General features: G+C 44.6%; 1 long non-coding RNA gene across 1 annotated transcript; it reads right to left on the bottom strand.

Moving 5' to 3' along the window:
- Positions 1 to 2,164: 2,164 nt before the first annotated feature.
- Positions 2,165 to 7,683, bottom strand: LOC124246527 (uncharacterized). The gene is made up of 3 exons (XR_006890525.1): positions 6,442 to 7,683; positions 4,458 to 5,867; positions 2,165 to 4,180 (listed from the first exon to the last, which is right to left on the bottom strand). It is a non-coding gene; the product is annotated as an uncharacterized LOC124246527 (long non-coding RNA).
- Between the last annotated feature and the right edge of the window lie 14,932 nt (positions 7,684 to 22,615).

The following is a 22,615-nucleotide window of genomic DNA, read 5'->3' as shown; positions in this document are numbered from 1 at the left end:
GTGGCCAGCCTCTCTGACAGCTTTTGTCCCATTCCAACCAAAGATGACAGAGGACCTGCACATTCTGTGCTATCTTGGGGACAGAGGAGGGACTGGGCATGGTGCCTACTCACTTTCACTGATCAGCTGCCATGGGCCAGGGACCTGTAGATGCCTTGGGGTGACTGCACATGGGCCCTGCCCTCAGAGGCTAGTGGGAGATGACAGCAAGCAAGGGCTGTTTGCCATTTATACACTGCTCTTCATTTTGTAAGTGCTCCACACCCATGACCTCTTTGAAAGTTCCTAACAAGACACTCTAGATCAACGCAGCACAGGATAAGAGACTGGGAGAGAGCAGTTCAAATTCCAAAGAGTCAAACTCCGTTGGGATGTGCAGGAGCACGTTGTTGAGATGAGCCTTGAAAGACAGGACAGCTGTGGAGTGGAAAGTGTGGAAGCGTTTCTGGGTGGAGGGAACCACTGCAGCAAAGACACAGATAGGAAAGTCACTGACGGTGTGGGGAACAACTACTTGGGTGAGCACAAAGTGGGGATGGCCAGGTGGGTGAGAACCAGGTCACAAAAGTTCTTGAGTGCCAGTCTGAGGAGGGTGGACCTCGCTCAACGGGCGATGAAGAAGTAGTGAGGGCTGGAGCAGCATTTTAGGAAGATTAGGTTGGCAGCAGCTCAAGAGTGCAATCCAGCTAACATGTTGCCAGTGTCCATTATTTGCCAGACCCTGGCCGAGGTGCTGAGAATACAAAGGGAATAAGACCCGGGCCCTGGCCTCCTGGGAGAAAATTAGATAATCCTCTAATTACAGCCCAGTGGGCTAAAGGAGGAAGGGAGAGAGAAGAGCTTCTGGGGGGCTGAGTCTCTAAGAGGCACCCACCAAGACAGGGAGGTTTTTTAAAGAACTGATGTTCTGAACCTGGGGGGCTGGAACAATGGGGCTGCCACTGATGAACCAGGAAAGCCAGGAGGAGCCGCTGGGAGAGGGAAGGGGGAGTGAGGGGAGCCGAGGAGTTTGTTTGTAGACAACGTGAGCTAATGAGAAGCCAGGGAAGAAACATTAAGGGCTGTAATTACCACTCAAAGCAAATGGCAGCACAGAGCAGAGGGTGAGCGGGGGTGATTTTTCCTCCAGAACCTCTCCTGCTTTGGCCTCTTTTTCAACAAGTTTCCCATTCTGATGTGTCCCACACCCTTCAAGGCCCTTTCTCTCCCTAAAGCAAACCTAAACTGACCCTGACCGTCCCCTCTCCCCACGAGGAGCTCCAGTCTTCTGAGAAACCTGCAAACAGCCCGGAGCCGTTTGCCTGCCTGAGATGAAGACATGAGTTATTTTTGACTGAGATCCAAGGCCCGGCCCTGAATTCTTTTGTCTTCCAGGAATCCCCTAGTCGTGTTTGAAGTCTGCAAGTCCGAACAGCGGACGCAGCTCAGGGAGGAGACTGCCACTTGGAATCCAACCCCTCCATCCCCAGCTCCAGCATTCTTCCATTATTGCCCGCTGTCTTCCAGATCAAACAGAACAAGACTGCCAAACCAATTTTTCCCCCCTTTCCTTTCGTCTCTTCCTTTCTCACTCCAGGGTCCCCAATTTTCCGAGTAACTTAAATCATTCCTGAAAGATGTCTAGGTTCACAGACACCAAACCCTTTCAAAGAGAGGCGTGGGTGCCCAAAAGTGAAGCTCAGAAAAGAAGAGAGGAAACTTTCCAGTTCCAAGATTTAGCCAATCACATATTCAGGGAAACTACCAGCTGCTTTGCCAGGTCTCATCTTCCCTCTCTGCCATCTCCTTGGGGCTTGGCTGGTCCCCAGGCTCCCGTTTCTGGATTCTCTTTGGGCCTCCAACACTCTGTGTGACCTGAGGTTCTGCTATACGTAGGTCCTGCCTCCTCAGTAAACAGCCTGGTCAGCCGTGCACATCTCTCTGATGAACGTTTCCTCCTACCGGAAGCCCTCCCTCACTCCCCAACCCAAACGGACCACCCCTTCCTCTGAATCCCTTTCTTCTTTTGACCTTGCATTATATTACCTACATTTTATCTTCCTTGTATGAGAACGTATATTCCTTGAAGGAGAGGCTGTGGCTTATTCGATTTTGCGACCATCACAATACACAACATTGCACACGGTAGGAGCTGAACAAATGTCTGTTTAATGAAAAACAGAGCATGTCTCTTGATATGACACAAAGTCTAATTACATAGTTATTACTCTCAACCCCCAACAAGAAACAAGTTTATGTTATGGAGAAAAGATTCTTCTGCGTAATAAAAATACAATTATATGCCTGCTGCCTTTATTAGAAAACACTTCCATATTTATCATTTCATTTCATCCTCAAAAAGCCGGCCTTTTTGAGGTGAGCAGGACAAGTACAACTGCCTCCATTTTACAAGGGGGGATCCTAACATCCCTGAGCCCAGAGGAGGTTTGATTTTACACTCCTCTCACCACATTTCTTATTTCAAGAAGGAAAGACAAAAGCTCCCGATGTGTTAAATGCCTTGGCCCGGACCACTGTCTGCAGTGACTTTCTCCCAGGACAGCTGGGTGGGGCTAAAGCGGAGTGCCCAAGTGGGGCTTGTGTAGCTACAGGCTGCTGTATGGCTCAGAAACTTTGGGGATGTCTCTGGCTTTAGAGCAAAAGCCATTGGTATGTTTATCAGCTTTGTTCCTCTTATGGTACGGTGCAATCAGTGTCCCCAAAGGAGGGAGAAAGGTTTGCTCTTGTTCACCACCACACTGCACCAGGCATGAGGGTGTTCGCAAGAGCAGAGTGGAAGAAATGTACATTCTGGGAGGGCCAGGGGCCATGTGCCACGAGGCCCATGGTAGACCTTTCCACTAGAGTGTACGTTCATGGAGGGCAGGGACTTGGTTTGTTTGCCCATAGCAATACCTTGACTCCTAGAACAATTCCTGGCACATCGAAGGTTCACAAACAGTATTTGCTTAATGAATGAACCTGTGCTATTTATACTTCTTCAGGCCTAAGGAAGGCCTCCCAGAGGTCAGAATTCCTGGGAAGTCTGCCCAGTGTGTGGCCCCCTAGGACTTCCTCAGCCTCCGTTGGGGAAGAATGTCAATTAATCCGGCACCGTCTCCCATGAGGAGTTCCCGTGAAGAATGCCTTGGGGTCCACGAGGCAGGCTTTCTGATGATGAGGATGTAGCAGCAGCAGCGGCAACAGCAAAACATCCTGGAGCTCCATATCCAGCACGGAAAGAGGCAACAGTGCTGGGGAGACAGCCGTGAAGAGAAATGCGGCAGCGGCGGCCACAGCAGCCGCAGCTGCCTGGAAACACCAGGCAGAGGAGTGAGACGATGGGCACTCAAACCTGCTTCCTCCATCTCTCAGCCGCACGGCGCAAGTGAGGCTATGTGAGAACTGCTCAGTGCACACTGTAAATACCATCTGCCACACTGCCCGCCCAGACGCAGCCGCCCTCCCTGGAAGGGAAGCATTCTTTATTATTTATGCAGAATGCACCCTACTTAAATGCTGTGCCACCACGAGAGGGAGAGGAAAGCCTGTAAGAGTCAGGGACTCCAGGGACCTACCCCTCGGCTAGCAGCTGGTCAGGAGGGCTTGGCAGTCATGTTTCTGGGGTGGGAGTGTAACTCTCAGCTTTCCTGGGAATTAGGAGGCCTACATTCTAGTCCTAGTTCTGCCACCAGCTTGCTGTGTAACCTTGGGCAAAGCACCTCAACCCTGTGGGGCTCCGTTTTCTCATCTGTAAATGGAGAGTTCAGACTAGATGGCCTCTGACATCTCTTCCAGCTCTTAAATTCAGCTGGCATCACTCAACCCTACTTCCTCTTGCCGCTGGCCCAGAAGCCTGTTCATTTCCCATCAGCCCTTCCACCCAGGCTGGACCGGGGAAATAGAGATCAGGATGTGAGCGTACTTGCCAGCAGGCCCGGGAGTCAGAAGACCTGGGTTGTTATCCCAGCTCTGTCACCATTTAGCCCTGTGACCCTGGGGAAGGCAGGGTTTCCTTACCTTGATTTTGTCTTTTGTGAAACAAGTGGGTGGGACCAGGAGATTTCAGTAGGAGAATCCATATCTAAATCCCGCCATCTCTGATTTTCCCTTCCAAAACACTGCCGGCAAACATCTTTACAGATTGAGCCTCCAGAGACGAGATGAATGAGACGTAGTCTCTGCCCTCAATGAGCTCTATCTAAGACAGGTGGAGAAGACATGCTAAAAAACACTGCAGGTACAATGTGATAGGTACTGAGTAGAGAAGCGTGCAAAGCATGTGGTGGTCACTCTGTGTGACCTGAGGTTCTGCTATACGTAGGTCCTGCCTCCTCAGTAAACAGCCTGGTCAGCCGTGCACATCTCTCTGATGAACGTTTCCTCCTACCGGAAGCCCTCCCTCACTCCCCAACCCAAACGGACCACCCCTTCCTCTGAATCCCTTTCTTCTTTTGACCTTGCATTATATTACCTACATTTTATCTTCCTTGTATGAGGAAAGAGGGTCCAAGTGGGTGATATTGGAGCTGAATCTTAAAAGACAAAGTAGGAATTCGCCAGGCAGATGAGGCTTGATGCATTCAAGACAGACAGAACTGCATGTTCTAAGGCAGGAAGGTGTGAATCTGCATAGAAACTGCCCGCTGGTTGTTAGGGTGATGGTGACACTCTGGGAGTCTTTGCATTGATTGCTTCCTCTCCCACTCCTTTGGAACAATCCAGTACTCCTTGGATAGGGGTGAGAGGGCTTATGGTTGATAGCTCAGCTTGGCCTCCCAGTCCATGAAGCACATCACCAAGGAGATGGGAGACTAATGAGAGTCTTCCCTTCTATCTCCTGCCTCCTCTGAACTAGAATCAGTGAAGCAGGTTGGAAATAGGGGGCTGGCTCAAGTGACCCCAAGGTGATCCACAATTCTCCAGCTTTGCACACCATCAGGCTGGGTTAGAGGAGGAACGTGGCTCTGTGCAAAATGGGGCCCAGTGGCTGGCGTGGGCAATCTGGGTTTGCTGGGCATCCTCCCGTGCACAGCCAGAGCACGTGATCTGTCCTACAGCTGTGGCAGCCTGTTGTGGCTCCTCGGGGAGCTGTCCAAGTCCTCTGCAGAGAGATGGAGTTAACCTGTCCCTTCTCCGTGAAGGACGTCCTGCAACGGAAATGCGCTTTTCCCCCTGGCCTCTCAATCTGGTTTGCTGCAGCTCTGGTCTGCAGCTCACAAGCTGCCTCGGCATACTCCAAAACACACAAGAACAGCAGAGAGGAGAAACACAGGCATCCGAGGCATCCATTAGCTGGGAGCAGCCTCATAGGCTGCAAGCCACGGGGTTAACCAGGCTCAGGGAAAGCCTGTGAAGCGCCGGTAAGCATTCTGCCTGCTTGGCTTGCTGCAACAATTTATATCCAAGAAAAAGGGGCTGCAAGTCAGGGAATTACCAGAAATGCTGAAGGAACAGGCACATTTGCCAGATGGTTCCTGGGGCATGACTGTATTTGCAGAGGGACTGTCTGCAGGGGGAGGTCCTTTCATTGGAGAGCAAAGGCGCTAGCTGATGGCTCATTCATTATCCTCGGGCTCGTTTGGAGGAGGGTGGTGGCTTGAATCACACCCACGCTAGTCCTCTCTTCCCAGAACCTTGAAGCTGTGTTTGCCTGAGGTTGCAGTGGCGTTCAGGATTGGGTCTCTCCGAACACTCCAAGCCCTGCTTCTTTAGACACCCGCCACCTCTATCTTCTTTCCTAGCTGAAGCCAGTTCACCCATTCTCCCAACTGCCAGCTGTCATTCTCTCTCCTTCATGTAACTGACCGCATTCAGTCAATTACACAGGTCGTGCTGTGAGTTCAGTCGTGCTGCCGGGGCTGAACTATGAGGCCATAGGGACAAGGCTGGGAGGGGGTAAGTGGGTTTGAAAATATGAATAACTGGAAAGGCATTTGAAATTATTTGCTACATTAGCACAGAATCTTCAAGATCTCATTGCTTTTCCCTAACAACATGTGTATCTGCCTTTGTCTTCCTCCATGAAACTACAGACTGTGAACAGTAGGGGCTACATCTGCCATGGCTTTGCAAGTACTCCAGATAGATTAGTGGTCATACATCAATCACGCAGATGCCCCCAAAAACCTTGGTCATGGGGGAGATGAGGTGAGGGCAAGTGGGCAGTCAACACAAAGCATCACTCCTGCAGAGCCCCAGGATGCTGTCTCACTAGTGGTCGGTGGCCTCCCCCCTGCAGAAGGCCAGCATCACAGCAGCAGCAGCAGGCTGTGTGTCACAAGGGTGCCCACGTATTAGGGGACCTGTAATCATTTGTCCGTTTGTTGTACCTTCTGTGTTATATCATGACCTCCACAAGGACAGGATGCCTTTGTAATCACGTCACTATCTCTGAGTACTACGCTGACAGCATGGTATCTAGGGGTTTACTGGAAAACACACAAATTTATTCATACAGACCTTGACTTGCATTTGGCAGGATAGCCTTCAGCCAGTTGGTTCACTCAGGCTCAGTAAGACTCACTTTCCTGGGATTTAAACAAGGCTAATATGACACATCTTGCTAGGATGTCAGTAAAAAGGATGGGACAGAGCAGCTCTCAGTAAGCCTCAGTTCCCCTCCCTTTTACCCCTGGATAGTCAATATGTGGTGTTGAATAAATGAATAAATTATTTCGGAGATGAATACACTTTGGCATCTTTCTTGGATACATTCACATTCCAAAAACCACATATATTGCAGTTGTTTTTTAAAACAATCCAACACCAAGTCACCAAATTTGCAGTTTACAGCAGGAGACAGCCACCCTGTGGGGGCTACAGTGGTTTCCCACAGATGGAGAAGTACCTCTGTTTGTTTATTTTTAAAGGAAAATACAAAGAAACTACCTTGGAAAACACCACCACAGGACTTTGTGTTTGATCTCTTTCATCTCTCCTCTTGCCATGAGAGGCACATAGTTGGTGCCTAATAAATGCACACCAAAGGCTTGGCCTTCTGAGAGGCCTTGAAGCTGCAAGACTGGCTGGGAACCACGTGAAGTCCTGGAGCCACAGTGTCCTCTGGTGGGAAGGAACAGCCATAACACCCCGCAGAGCTGACCAAGACACGCCAAGCCCAGGGCGGGTGGCTTCCCTGAAATGCCCTGGATTAGCCCACAGTGCAGCCAGCAGGGCAGACTTCCAGGGCTGTCCCCATGACTGGGAAATAACAAACAAACAACACATTTTCCAGGAAATGCTTTTCTGAATGTACTACTCAGAGACAGCCATTGCAGCCACATGCATTCCTTAAAATTCATTAGGCATCTGTCAATGGGGTCTCAGCAATGATTCTAAGCTGCTAACCTCACAGAAAGGAACCAGACTCTCCCTGTCTCTGATGGAAACGCACAGCACCACCTAGGAAGGATTTCTGCCACAAAACTGAACCTGAGTCTGACCAAGTCTCTAGATCTAACCACCAATTTACAAGAAACTGGTAGATAACAAATAAATAACCTTGCAAAGGAACATGCTGAACCCACCACAAGGAGGTGATCACAAAATCCAGACCATGGGAAGCTCTACAGGACAAATGACCTGGTTTCTGCAGCAATAAATTACAAAGGAGACAGGGGAAGAGATGAACCTTTTTTTGGATCCTGATTTAAACAAAGTGAAAAAAAATTTTGTTTAGGCAATTGGGGGATTCTGAACATTATATATTTCATCTTAAGAAATTGTTCATAGGGGCCAGCCTGGTGGTGCAGTGGTTAAGTTTGCACATTCCACTTCGGCGGCCCAGGGTTCGCTGGTTCGGATCCCGGGTGTGGACCTATGCACTGCCCATCAAGCCATGCTGTGGCAGGCATCCCACATATACAGTAGAGGAAGATGGGCACGGATGTTAGCTGAGGGCCAGTCTTCCTCAGCAAAAAGAGGAGGATTGGTGGTAGATGTTAGCTCAGGGCAATCTTCCTTAAAAAAAAAAATAAAAGAAATTATTCATTTTTTTAAAGTGTGAAGATGGTATTGCAGTTATTTTTTAAAGATTCCCTATATTTTAGAGGTACGCACTGAAATATTTTCAGATGAAATGATGAGCTTTCAGGGATTTGTTCAAAATAATTTCAGAGTGGGTGGGGGAACAGATGAAACAAGATTGGCCGTGTTGATAATCGTTGAAGCTGGGTGATGGGTACATGAGGGTTCCTTATACTATTTGCTTTACTTTTGTTTCTATTTGAATGTTTTCCTAATTAAATGTAAAAAAAAAAATCCCTACTGGAAAAAGTTTCAACCTTGATTGTCCTCAAGAGAGACCACAGATGACGTCTTCAAAAGCTTTATTCTGCTGCCTCTGAGAAAACAGGAGCCCACTATTTCGACACCCTCTGTAGGATGGGGTGTGAGAGACTGCTTTCACCTGGCACATCTGAGGAATATGGTCAGAATCAGATGAACTGTTCTGCTTTATAGCTGCACCATTTGAATGAGATTCTATTCTTTTCTTTTTTTCTTTTTGTGAGCAAGATTGGCCCTGACCTAACATCTGTTGCCAATCTTCCTTTTTTTTTTTCTCTCCCCAAAGTCCCAGAACGTAGTTCTACGTCCTAATTGTAAGTCATTCTAGTTCTTCTATGTGGGATGCCGCCACAGCATGGCTTGATGAGTGGTGTGTAGGTCTGCGTCCAGGATCTGAACCGGCAAACCCCGAGCAGCCGAAGCGGAACGTGCAATCTTAACCTCTCGGCCACAGGGCCGGCCCCCGAGATCTTATTCTTTTATTTACTCCTGTATAATAGGGTGGGAAGAGGCCAAGAACTGGTGGACAGATCTTCTAAGGGACTGCTTCAACAAATACTCTCACTCGGGGGAGTCAGTTGCTCCCATCCTCTCTGGAATCCCCAAATCATCCGCACAACTCTCTCTCCTTAGCAATAACTCTTGACCCACAACTTCCCAACTGGACATCAGAGCATGAGCAAGTGTATAGGTGGACTCAACACCTCCTGCCTCCTCTCTAACCCTCACACTCGCCTCTGCAGCCAGCTTACATAAACACAGCTGTATCAGCAGCCCGCCAGCTGCCAACTCTCCTAGAAGATATTCGGCACTTTTCCTATTCTGGCTAAAAATAAGTCCCAGGCATCTGGAGGTGGTCTGCTCACTCTGCCATGCTGGAGTTTTCTTAGGATGCTGTAGCTCAGAAACGCGGACTTGCTTGTATGAAGTCCGTGGCAGAAGCTCTGCTCCTTCCCTGGGGGAATGGGCATAAGCAAAATCAAAGTTGAAAGGAGCTGAAAGCCTCTTCCTCAAGGCCTTTGCTAACTGGGTACTAACTCACTCATGGCACCTGACGGAGGGCACTGTTCAAGTCCCAGTCCCGCTACTTAAGCCGGGTCTGTGACTGGTTCCCCAAAGTCCCATAGCTGCGTTTCTGTTCTGTTTCTAATGGGGATGATGGTAACACTACACTTCTTGGTTATGAGGATTAAATGATAGGTGAAAAGGACTTTGGAAACAGCTCTATAAAATGTGCTAATTTCCTCCCCTTTTTATCACACCCTACCACTCATCCTTTTGTGCCAATAGGCTCTCATTTATGCATTCACTCAACAAATATCTGTGCCAGGTACTGTGCTAGAAGCTGAGAGTCAAGCAGCAAAGAAAACAGACAAAAATTCTGCCCTCACAGAGCTTACAGCATTGAGGAGACTAACAACTAATACAATTAATTATATAAAAGAGTACAGTATATAAGTGATAAGAGCTACACAGAAAACTAAAGCAAGGGTTCAGGACAGGCAGTGCCTGTATGAGCAGAGATTAAGGTTTTAAGTAGGATGGAAGGGAACACCTTATTGAGAAGGTGACATCTGAGTAAGACCCTGAAGGAAGTGAGGGATGAGGCCTGTGGATATATGGATGAACATTTCTGGAAGAGTTAAAAGCAAGGGCAAAGGCCCTGGGGTGGGAGCATATCTCATATATTCCAGGAATAGAAGAATATCAGAGTAGATGGAGAGGAGGGAGGGTCGAAGATAAAATTAGAGAGGTAATGGATAAAGTCAGAGGAAGTTACGCAGGGCCTTGTCAGTCTTATTCAAAACTATGGCTTCTTAGCTGAATAAGATGAGAAGCCACTGCAAAGTTCTGAGCCAAGGAGTAGCATGTTACATTTTAATAGGATTATTCTGGCTGTTATGTTGAGAAAAGCCTCAAGATAGGCAAAAGAGGAAGCAGGGAGGTTTTGAAGATACAAAAAAGACCCAAATTGAATTTCTACAGGTGAAAAATACAATGTCTAAGTGAGCAATACACTGGATAGGATTAAGAGAAGAAAAAGAGATTAGTGAACTTGAAGACACAGTAACAGGAGCTATCTAGAATGAAATACAGAGAGGAAAAAAAGACTTAAAAAATTAACAGAGCATTAGTTGAGCAGTGGGACAATATGAAGCAGCCTAAGGTATATGTATCAAATAGAAATCTGGCACTATACAAAGGCACAAAGAACACCAGAAATAATAGAAAGGTACTTAAGTATGTGTCTTTTTTCTTATTTAAATGTCTTTAAAACAGAATCAATTTTTTAAAGCAAAAACAGTAACAATGAATTGTGGGGCTTATAACATATGTGAAAGTAAAACATATGATAACAATAGCCCAAAGGCCAGGAGGGGAGAAATGGAAGTACGTAGTTGTAAGGTTCTTATATAATAAATATGTACAGTTGTAAAATATCACTTGAAGGTAGATGGAGATAAGCCAAAGATATACTATAAATCCTAAAGCAACCACTAAAATAAAGCAAAGTTATTGATAGATTAGGTAAAAAACCATGAACCAACTATATGCTGTCTACAAGAAACTTACTTTAAATATAAAGACAGGTTAAAAGTAAATACCAATTCTATACAATTTTTTCCCCACATAATTGAAGAAGAGGGAACACTTCTCAACTAATTCTTTGAGGCCAGCATTATCCTGACACCAAAACCAGAAAAAGACATTATAAGAAAAGAAAAGTATACATCAATATCCGTCATGAACATAGATTCAAACATTTTTAAAATTTTGGCAAGTCAACTCTAACATATATGAAAAGGATAATACATCACGAACAAATGGGGTTAATCCCAGGAATGTAAAGTTGATTTACATTTGAAAATCAATGTAATTTCCCATATTAGCAGACAAAAAAAGAAAAACGAATGATAACCTCAATAGATGCAGAAAATCATTTGACAAAATTCAATATCTATTCATGATAAAAACTCTCAGGTGGCTGCTGTGTTGAGAACAGACTCAAGGGGGGCAATGGAGGAAGCAGGGAGACCAGCCAGAAGCTTATTAGAGCAATCAGCTGGAGAAAACCAGGGTAATAATCTAATCACGGAGTTGGTAAGAAGTGGTTAGGCTCTGGTTATTCTGAAGATAGTCCAAACAGGATTTGCTTATGGAATGGGTAGGGAGTAAGAGAAAGAAAGGAGCCAAGAAGGATGACTCCAAGATTTTCGGTCCTGAGCACCTGGAAGGATAAAGTCGCAGTTAATAGTGATGGGGAAGATGGGGGAGCAGCAGGTTTCGATGGGACAGATGAGAAGTTTGATTTTGGACTTGTTAAGTTTGAGATGTACATTCAACAGCCACATTAAGGAGTCCAGTAGGCAGTACACATATAAATCCAGAGATAAAGAGAGAGATCACATTTGGGCTCCAAATTTGGGAGTCTCAGCATACAGTTGGTGTTCAAATTCAGGAGAACAGATGAAATCACCTAAAATCTGAGAAAAGATAGAAAAAAATGTCAAGAATTCTGCCCTGGGGCTCTCTGCTATTAAGAGAGAGATCTGATAGAGGAGGAGAATCCAGCAAAGGAGACTGGGAAAGAGCAGCAAGTGAGGCAGAAAGAAAACCAGGAGAGAGTGTGGAAGGCAAGAAAAGAGAGTGTTTCAAGAAAGAAGAAAATGTGGTGTCGAATGCTGCTGATGAGTGTGAGATGATGGCCGAGAACTGACCTTTGAATTTGGCAACGTGGAGGTCACTGGAGGTCTTGACAAGAGCAGTTTCAGCACAATGGTGGAGGCAAAAAGCCTGATTAGAGCGAGTTCAGGACAAAGCAGGAACACCAGTCCTTCACAAACTCTTCCAAAAAATAGTAGAGGAGTGAACACTTCCCAAATCACTCCGTAAGTCCAGTATTGCTGCGATACCAAAACCAGACAAAGACATCACAAGAAAACTATACAATTTCCCTTATGCTATAGACACAAACACCCTCAACAAAACACTAGCAAAGTGAATCCAACAAAATACAAAAAAAAAAAAAAATTTGTATATAAATTCCACCATGACCCAAGTGGGATTTATCCCAGAAATGCAAGATTGGTTCAACACTCAAAAATCAATGTAATACATCATAATAATGGAATAAAGCATACAAACCAAATGATCATTTAACTAGATACAGAAAAAGCACTTGACAAAACCCAACAGCCTTTCATGATGAAAACACTCGACAAACTAGGAACAGAAGGGAATTTATTTACTCTGATGAAGGACATCTATGAAAAACCCACAGAAAACATAATACTTAATGCTGAAAGGATGGAATGTTTTCCCCTAAGGCCCTATGGGGAATGTTCTCCCCTAAGGAACAAGACAAAGATGTCTGCTCTCACCACTTCTATTCAACATTGTTTGGGATTCTAGACAGGGCAATTAAGAAAGAAAAATAAACACAAGGCATCCAGATTAGAAAGGAAGAAGTAAAACTCTCTCTATATACAGATGACATGATCTGATATATAGGAAATCCTAAGGAGTACACACACATTAAAACTATTAGAGCTAATGGTTGCAGTAAACAAGATTAATACACAAAAATCAAATGTATTTCTATACACTAGCAATGAATAATCTGAAAATGAAATTAAGAAAATAATTCAATTTACGATAGCATCAAAAAGAATAAAATACTTAAGAATAAATTTAACCTAGAAGGTAAAAGACTTGTACACCAAAAACTACAAAACATTGTTAAAGAAACTAAAGAAGATCTAAATAAAGGGAAAGACATCCCACGTTCATTGATTAGAAGACAGTATTGTTGAGATGGCAATACTCCCCAAATTGATCTACAGACTCAGTGTAATCCCTACGAAAATCCCAGCTGGCTTTTTTGTAGAAACTCACAAGCTGATCCTAAAACTCATATGGAAATGCAAGGGACCCAAAATAGACAAAACAATGTTGGGGGGGAAAAAAAAGAACAAAGTTGGAGGACTCACAACTTTCAGATTTCAAACCTTACTATAAAGCTACAGTGATAAAGACTGTGTGGTACTGGCATAAGAATAAACATATAGATCAACAGAATAGAATTGAGAAATAAACCTTTACATTTATGGCCAATTGATTTTCAACAAAGGGTGCCAAGACTATTCAATAGGAAAAGGAAAGTCTTTTCAAAAATGTTGCTGGGACAACTGAATATCCACATGCAAAACAATGTAGTTGGAGCCCTAGCTTACATAATATACCAAATTAGCTCAAAATGGACCAAAGGCCTAAGTGTAATAAGAGCTACAACCCTTAGAAGAAAACAGGTGTAAATCTTGTGACTTTGGGTTAGGCAACAGTTTCTTTGATAGGATACCAAAAGCACAAGCAACAAAAGAAAAAAAGTAGATAAATTGGGCTTCTTTAAAAATTTAAAACTTATGTGCTTCAAAGGTCACTATCAAGAAAATGAAGACAGTCACAGAATGGGAGAAAATATCTGCAAATCATATATCTCTTAAGAGACTAGTATTCAGAACATATAATAAACTCTCACAACTTAACAATAAAAAGATAATTTTTAAATGGGCAAAGATTAGAAAAGACATTTCTCTAAATAAAAATGACTAATAAAGCACATGAAAAGACGCTCAACATCACTAGTCATTCGGGGAAATGCAAATCAAAACCACAATGACAAACCACTTCACACTTACTAGGATGGTTACAATAAAAAAGATGGACAATAACAAGTGCTAATGGTGGGAAAGGACGGTGGGAATGTAAAATGTCACAGCCTCTTTGGAAGACAGTCTGGCAGTTACTCAAAATGTGAAACATGAGTTACCAGATGACCCAGCAATTCCACCATAGGTATATACTCAAGAAAACTGAAAATATATTTCCACCCAAAAACTTGTTTACACATGTTCATAGCAGCACTATTCATAATGACCAAAAGGTGGAAATAACCCCCAAATACATCAATTAATGCATGGATAAACAAAATATGGTATAGCTATGCAAGGGAATATTATTTGGCTATAAAAAGGAACATAAAAGGAATAAAAAGTAATGAAGCACTGATACATGCTACAACGATGAAGCCTGAAAACACAAGTGAAAGAAGCCAGACACAAAAGGCCACATACTGTATGATTCCATCTATATGAAAGACTCAGAATAGGCAAATTCATAGAGACAGGGGATCAGTCTTTGCCAGGGGCTAGGCGGAAGCGACTGCTAATGTGGATGGGGTTTCTTTTTGGGGTGATGAAATGTTCTCAAATTAGATACTGATGATAGTTGCACAACTTTGGGAATATATTAAACACCTCTGAATTGTACCCTTTAAACAGGTGAATTTTATGGTGTGTGAACTCTATCTCAAGTTTTAAAAAGAAAAGTAAGAGACATTGGAGAAACTTTCAAGCTTTGTTGTTGTAAAGGGGAACAGAAGAATGGGGACAAGAAGGTAACTCTTTCAGATTGCAGGAATTACAATATGTTTGTATAGAAAGATCCAGGAGAGGAAAAAAAAGTTGATGATGCAGGGGTTGGGGGTGTGGGAGATTGCTGGAGGATGTAGATGAGGGGCTGGACTCCAGTGCTGAAGTAACAGGGCTGCCTTGTGTAGATTCCCTGTAGTAACGGGAGAAGGTACAACAGATACATACGAATACAGGTGGGCGGTGCATACAGTGTGGGGGCTTGAGGCAGTTCTCTTCCAAGTGCCCTCCTTCAGACAGCTCAGTCTGTTTTCCTTGAGCATCGTGCTTACAGGCTCCTCTCTCTACACATGCCTTCAAAGAAAGCAAACTGGCCTCAAAGAAAATAAACAAGGAAGCAAGCAAACCAATCCCAATCATCTACCCCAGTTGCTTTTTAAAATAAATTCCACTCCAAACTGGTCATTCTTTTACTCTGAATTCTTTCAATGATGTTATTTATTTCTACGTTATTTTAAACTCTTTCTTAGATTTTATTATTGAAGAGTAATACCTGCACAAATAAAATTCAAAAGGTACAGAAAGCAAATCTCTCTCCTTCCTCTGTCCCTAGTCCTCCTCGAGGCCAGTTACTTTTATATCCTCTGAGATAATTTATGTATATGAAAGTGTATGTACATTTGCATATATATCCCTCATCAATTTTTTAAACCACAAATGGTATCCAAACTTACTCACTGCTCTGCATCTTGCTGTTTTCACTGAATATATATCTTGGAGACTGTTTCGTATCAGTACATATAGCACTGACTCATTCTTTTTCATAACTGCAATGATGTGACAGTTTTAAAATATGTTCACAAAGTCTTGATATTCCCTCCTTCAAGAAGTGGAACTTGATTCTCTTCCCTTTAAGTGTGGGCTGGACTTAGTGATTCACTCCTAATAGAATATGACAGAAACAATGTGTGTCCTCTTGGACTAGGTCATAAAAGGAGAACAGCTTCCTCCTTGTTCTCTATCTCTTTGATCACTTGCTCTTGGGTGAAGTGAGCTGCCATGTCACTCAGGCAGCCCTATGGGGAGAGGAACTGAGGCCTCCTGCCAAGAGCGATGTGAGTGAGCCGTCTTGGAAAGAGATCCTCAAGCCCTAGTCAAGCCTTCAGATGACTACAACCTAATTACAGATCCTGACCCAGAACCACTCAACCAAACTGCTCCCAAATTTCTGACCCACCAAAACTGTGAGATAACAAATACACGCGTTTGAGACAAATGTGTTCAATCTCCATCATCCCATTTCAATATGAAAAGTCTCTTGCCAGCCATAAAGCATATCACGAATATAAAGTATAATGCTTTCTTGTCCTATTGTCTCTCCCCATCTTTCCAACGGTGATCAGCATACCTCTGAACCTGCTCAAACCACGTTGCTCTGCAGTAAGATGGTGTGGTATGTGGGGCTTTGAACCAGATCTGTGCTGGCCCATCTCTTGTGTTCTCAGGTGATGATTTCCCCTAGAGCAGTTAGTATTTTCATCAGTGCTTCCACCAGCAATTCTCTGGGTCAGTGTGAGAGCCATACAATTTTAAGTTTTTAAAATGTTTCCACTTTGTTCAGAAAGTGAAGTCAGCTAAGAAACAAATCCGACTCTTGGGCTTTCCTGCCTCTGCTCCTGATCCGGGCAGGCCTCCCTGCAGTGCAGAGAGGACCTGTCAAGTGTACTCTGAGGATGAAGATGAAAAAAAGAATCTAGTCTTTTCCCTGGAGTGGGAAAGCAGCTAATAGCGTTCAGATATTTTGAGATGAAACTGTTACCATGGGAATGTTTCCATATCTCTCCCTTATTAATGATGGGTAGAAACAATGAACAGTACAGCACTCAGAATTCTAGAAATAAAGGAAACAAGGAAAGGACAATGAGGATGGAAGAACAGGTCCCAAAGAAAGGATTGATTAGTTGAGTCAAAACTGTGTCCTGGCTGCATTCCAGAATGGGGGGAGTTCATAGGTCAGCAGTTTTTCTCCAAGGGTCAGGGTTCCCATAAAGGCCGGATGTGGGTGATCCTAAGGTGGGTGGAGGGTGATTCTTCAGCAATGCTGTCAAGGGGGCTAAGTTGCTCTTTCCTTCTGGGGCTTTGTGTGGTGGGGACAGGAGATGGGAAATGAAAACTGGAGACCTAACAAATCCTGATGCTTCTTAAACTTTTCCATCTCTGTCCTGACAAGAGGTCAAAGTGTTTGAGATCCCTCCATCCCCAGGGCCTCAGATGGTACCCTGAAAGCAGAAGCATGCTGGCGTATAGACATTTTCATCTTGCAACCCAGAACTGCCTATGCTGTACTGCCCTCTGCAAGGGTTCAGGAATCATTTCCTAACCAAGAAGGGACCACTGCCTTGCCCTCCACCCTAAACTACCCACTGCTGGAAGCACATGCCAGCTGGGCTCCTGTTTCTCCAGGACCTTGAAAAGTCAAAGGACAGATGACTCACTGATGACCAAAATAGGTTATCTTTTGTGACAGGCATTTTACGCTGATCTGCTATAACGCCATACTCTCTCAGAAGGATCTGTTGCTTTTTTTGTTGTTTCTATCTTTTGAGAAGGGGCTCCCTAATAGAGCCATCCTACCTACAAAATGAATGGGAATCCAATCTGCTAGCTGAGAATTTAAGAACTCACATTGTAAGCACCTCTTAAAGATGGCACAAAAAACAAAGAAATGGATTACCCCCCCAAGCACCCCTGTACATGTGAAACTGACGTAGGGTGAGACAGGATGCCAATGGATGGCTGCTCACCTAAATCCTTATCTGTCAATTCCCCCCTAGACCTACGTTTGCTTAGAGTGTCAGAATCTAGGGATTTCCTCTCTGTTCTTGAGATCTCCAGTTAAAATACAACTTCAGCAGCATTTGAACTGTTCCTTGGGGGGAACAAGTGGAAGCTAATCCTCAGAGGAATGCAGCTTACGCACCAGAAACCATATTGGGCTGGATGAACAACCAGAGGACAGTGTCTTTCTTCTCTAAACAAGCAGCCAGTAAAGCAACACATACAGCTGTCCCTGTCTCTCACACCTTCTAGAACCAGAGATTGTCTCTTCTAAAATTCATGTTTCACAAAGAGAAAATCAGTTTAACAATTTGATCTAGCATAAACAGAAGCTCAGCAGAGAGTGCAGAGGATCTAAGGATGGGTGCCTCCATTGGCATGGAAACTAGCCAGAAGACACCCAAAGGTAAGCTTCCTTCACCGACTTCCCAGGTCCCCTGGTTCTGGGATCTCCATAGTCCTGGCCGCAGAAGGCAGGCTGTCTCTGGCAGGTGACATGCTCTCTCATTCCTTCTCCCTGACTGCTGGGCAGGCCAGGCCTCTTCACTGGGGTTTGGAAGGTCATTTCTGGTAAACAGTAACTCTAACTCCCCAAATGTGAATTCTAAAATGTGGCAGAATCCTGATGGCAACGTAAGATGCTACATCTGCACTTGGCTTATAATCTGGTACAAGTTTCAGCTGCCACTTATACCTAACAGGTGAACACAGCTCTCACACCGCTTGAGACGAAGACCTATTTTGTTCCAAGTATGTTATTACACAGTATATTTTTCAAATTCAGCTGCTACTTTGACATTTTTACAGAAGTGTGTGTCTAAATTTTCACATACCACGCTGGAAGAAATTCCTCCGAAGCAGGGACTGCTGGTCTCCAGCCCCAGAAGTCTGAGGCACACAAGCACTTGAACTCCTTCAGCCTAAGTGAAGCTAACTACTTCTTACGGATGAATTGTTCCCCTTTGCTTGAATAACCGTTGCACTTTTCTAGTTCTTATCATTTCTCTACCTGCAGTAGACACTGATTTATATAATACCTCTCCCCAAAATCTTCTAATCATGGAAGTACCCCTCCCCCCATAACTATTTCACCTTTATGTTTCTTAACACTCACCCCAGCACTTTATACACAGGAGCCTCCAAACACACGTTTCTGAACCAATGGATGAATGACCAAGCAGTGTGGAACCCCTCCTGATAAACTGAGCGCAGCAGCAGGAGAGATCGCTGAGCTCAGGCCAAGGAGCCTCGTTGACCAGGTAACTTGAAGAAAAGCTCAGAACCCAATTCTGAGGCCTACGACCACTGGATCCGAGTCCCTGCCATTCTGTAGTCGATTTTGCTGAGGCCTCTCCCAAAAGCTTGGTTGTCAGAGCCACCTCAGCAGGAAATATCTGGGTTTCCCTTTCGTTTTATTTCTTCACTCAGTCCAGTAAGCTGCAATGACTTCCATAGAGTTTTAAGGCAAATAGCCTCAAGTTTGCCTGTTCTTTCATTCATTCAAAAAATACTGAGCACTGACTACGTGCCAAGTCTTGTTCTAGGCCCTGAGTGTACAGTGGTGATTAAGACAGACAGGGCCCTACTCTCACAGAGCTCACAAGCAAGCAATGAGGAGACATTCAACAAATGAAGGAACACACCAGAGGAAAAAAAAAAAAAAACACGGGTGGTGAGATGGTGAGAATTCAGGGTGATGTTAGAGTAAGTTTCTGTGAGCTTTTTTAGATTAGATGGTCTGGAAAGGTTCCTCTGTGGGGAGGTGACATTTAAACTGAGATGTGAATGACAAGAATGAGGCAGCTTTGCAAAAACCAGAGGAAAGAGCATTCCAAGCAGAGAACAGCCAGTGCAAAGGCTCTGAATGAGGCACATGATAGGTCTAGAAACAGAATGAGGTCAGGAAGCAGCTCAGGGAGGCTTTACAAGGAGGGCAAGGAGTCTGGGTTTTAAGTGTGACAAGAAGACACTCAAAGAATTTAAGCACAGTCATGGCAAGATGGCTGCTGTAAAGAAAATGGATGTTAGAAGGAAAAGAACACAAGTGGGAAACCAACAGTCAGGAAGTTAACATCCATTTAATCCAGGTGGGAAGTTGTGGTGGCCTGGACCACGTGGTAGCAGAGGAGAGGGAGATAAGTGGACAGATGGATGTTTTGGAAGTAGAGTCAACAAGACTTGTTGACAGATTACATGGGTGGGGAGAGCAGACGATAACTTCCCAATTTTTGCCTTAGGCAATTATGTAGATGGTGGTGCACTCTGCTAAAATGAGAAAACTGGGAATGGGGCAGTTAGTGCTGGATATTGAGGGCTCTTTTTAAGGTGCCTCAGATATCCAAGAGGAAACAACAGGCAGGAAACTGGGAATAGCAGTGGATTTCTGGAATGAGGTCAGGACTGGTAATACTGATGTGGGAGTCACTGGAGGATTTAAAGTCGAGGAGCTGCTAGTACTGATGAGCTCTACCTAGTGCCAAGATCTTGGTTTCTCAACACCATTCTCCAACAAAAAGGACTAAGGGTTCCTTGCAGAAATGGTTGGGTCAGGACTAGGACAGGGAAAGTACAGGATGACGCCTGGGAAGTACCCAAGTACACAGGCGCCTGGAACATCGCCTGGGGCCAGAAAGTAAGGAGCGCTCAGAAAATAATGGGCACATGCTGAAAGGGCACATAAGCCACACTGAAGGAACTCCCAATGGCCAAATCTGGGATAACAACAGATGAGCAACAAAATAAACAATGAAAAGAATGGATTATGACCCATAGAGTAAATATCCATGTGTCCATACTGATGTACATAAATAACTGAATCAATAAATGAGGGAAAAGGCATTGTTCTCCCTTATAGCCCAATTCCAATTAATAAATGCAGAAGAAATGATAGAAGTAGAAAATATGGCAAATACCAAAGTAATAACTATTCTGGGCAAGATCGGTAATAGTCAAAATCAAGAGATACCATTTCACACTCACTAGAATGGGTACAATAAAGACAGACAGAAAACAAGTGTTGACAAACTTGTGGAGAAACTAGAACCCTCATACACTGCTGGTGAGAATGTAAAATGTTGCAGCCACTTTGGAAAACATTTTGGCACTTCCTCAAAATATCAAACAGAGTTACCAAATGATCCAGCAATCCCATTCCAGGTATATGACCCAAGGGAAGTGAAAACATATGTGCATACAAAAACTTGTACCCAAATGTTCGTAGGAGCATTATTCATACTAGCCGAAAAGCAGAAACAATCCAAATGTCCATCAACTGATGAGTAAACAAAATGTGGTCTATACATACAATCGAACATTATTCAGCTCCTCCACCCAAAAAGAATGAAGTACTGATACACGCAACATGGATGAACCCTGAAAACATTATGCTCCCTGAAAGAAGCCAGTCACAAAAGACCACATATTGTATGATTCCATTCATAAGAAATGTCCGGATAGGCAAATCCTATTATTATTTTTGCAATTTTAAAAATGTCTCAAATTATTTCAAAATAAAAAGCTAAACAATGAAATCAAGGTGTTCAATGAGATCACCTAGAGACAGAGTACAGATAAAGAAGATAAGGAAACAAGACAGAACCTTGGGGTACTCTAACATTTTAGAGGTTAGCAGAGGTCGAATAGTCAGCAAAAGATTGAGAAAGAGAAAGTAACCAGCAAGATGGGAAATTCAGCTATTTGTGCCTCCTGCCAAGCCAACAGCAGTGAGGGACATTTTGTTGGCCCCAGTACCCAAGACAGCTTAATCAAGACATTTCTCAGATACATGCAGAAAAAAAATTTGCTGTCACCTATGCCTCTCCAGCTCGCCCAGTTGCAGTGGTTCAGCTCTGCTCAAGTGCAGGGGCTGAGGCTGGGCCAGCAGCAGGGGCTTGCCACCTAGTGGTGCTTGCTGTGGGGACACGGACCTCCTATTCTCCTGGGGAAAGAGAAAGGTGAAATACCCACCAGACACAAATCTCAGTGAACTTGCACAAGAATCCTAACATTCACTTCATAGAGGGGGAAACAGAACCAGAAAAGTAATGTAATTTGCATAATGAATGTGGCAAAGTCAGGATTCAAGCTTGGGTCTTAGCTCTTAAATCCATGCTTTTTCACTCCTCCACCCACAATCTAGTGAATTCCCAATACCACTAAGAGATCATTTAGTTTCCGGGGTTGCTAATCAGTGTTTCCAAAAGGGCTGTAGTGACTGAATAAAGTTGCTTCTCAAGAAAGGGTTGCATAAATCAAGAATATTAAGTTGGAGAGATAAGCAGATTGACATGCGTCCCCTGGGTACTTTAAGAGAAGGCGGGCATAGCAAAGATCCGGGACTCAGTTCACTGTCAGGAAGGCACAGCCAGGCAGGATGGAGACTGGTCAGCTACCCCAAGTTCAGTTCCTCACGGGCAGGGGAAAGGGCAATTTGCTGAGACTTGCCTAGCACATCATTTCCCTGCTTAAAACCTTTGCGGGCCGGCCCAGTGGCCTAGTGGTTAAGTTCACACACACTGCTTCAGTGGCCCGCGTTTGTGGGTTCAGATCCTGGGTGCAGACCTACACCACTTATAAAGCCATGCTGTGGCAGCATCCCACATACAAAATAGAGGAAGATGGGCACAAATGTTAGCTCAGGGCCACTCCTCCTCAAACAAAAAGAGGAAGACTGGCAACAGGTGTTAGCTCAGTGCCAATCCTCCTCAGCAAAAACACCCCAAAAACCTTTTAATGGAATTTGTAGAGAGGGTAAAACAGAGGGTCTCTGGACAAAGCACAGGTGAGGACAGGGGTGCCACGCTGCAAACAGGGCGATGAGGTGGACAGAGCCCGCTGAACACCAAGGCTCACTCCTGGACCCTGGCAGCCTGGCCTTGACCCTCCTGAGACCTGAAGGATGAGGAGCTGGGAGGACGGAGCTTTAGAGAGAGGGAGGATCTGCAAAGCACCCAACAGAGAGTGAGCAAGGTGCCTTCTCAGAATGAAAGCAGATCGCTATGACTGGAGTGTGGTTGGAGGGAGGGCTGCAGATTTGGCTGCAAAGTTCTGGAGGCAGGTCTACAGGGCCTTGCCAACCA

Source organism: Equus quagga, chromosome 11 (genome assembly GCF_021613505.1).
Source record: "Equus quagga isolate Etosha38 chromosome 11, UCLA_HA_Equagga_1.0, whole genome shotgun sequence".
NCBI classification, from domain to species: domain Eukaryota; kingdom Metazoa; phylum Chordata; class Mammalia; order Perissodactyla; family Equidae; genus Equus; species Equus quagga.
The sequence above is the reverse complement of the archived record's forward strand: the minus strand, read 5'-3'. Positions and strand labels throughout refer to the sequence as shown.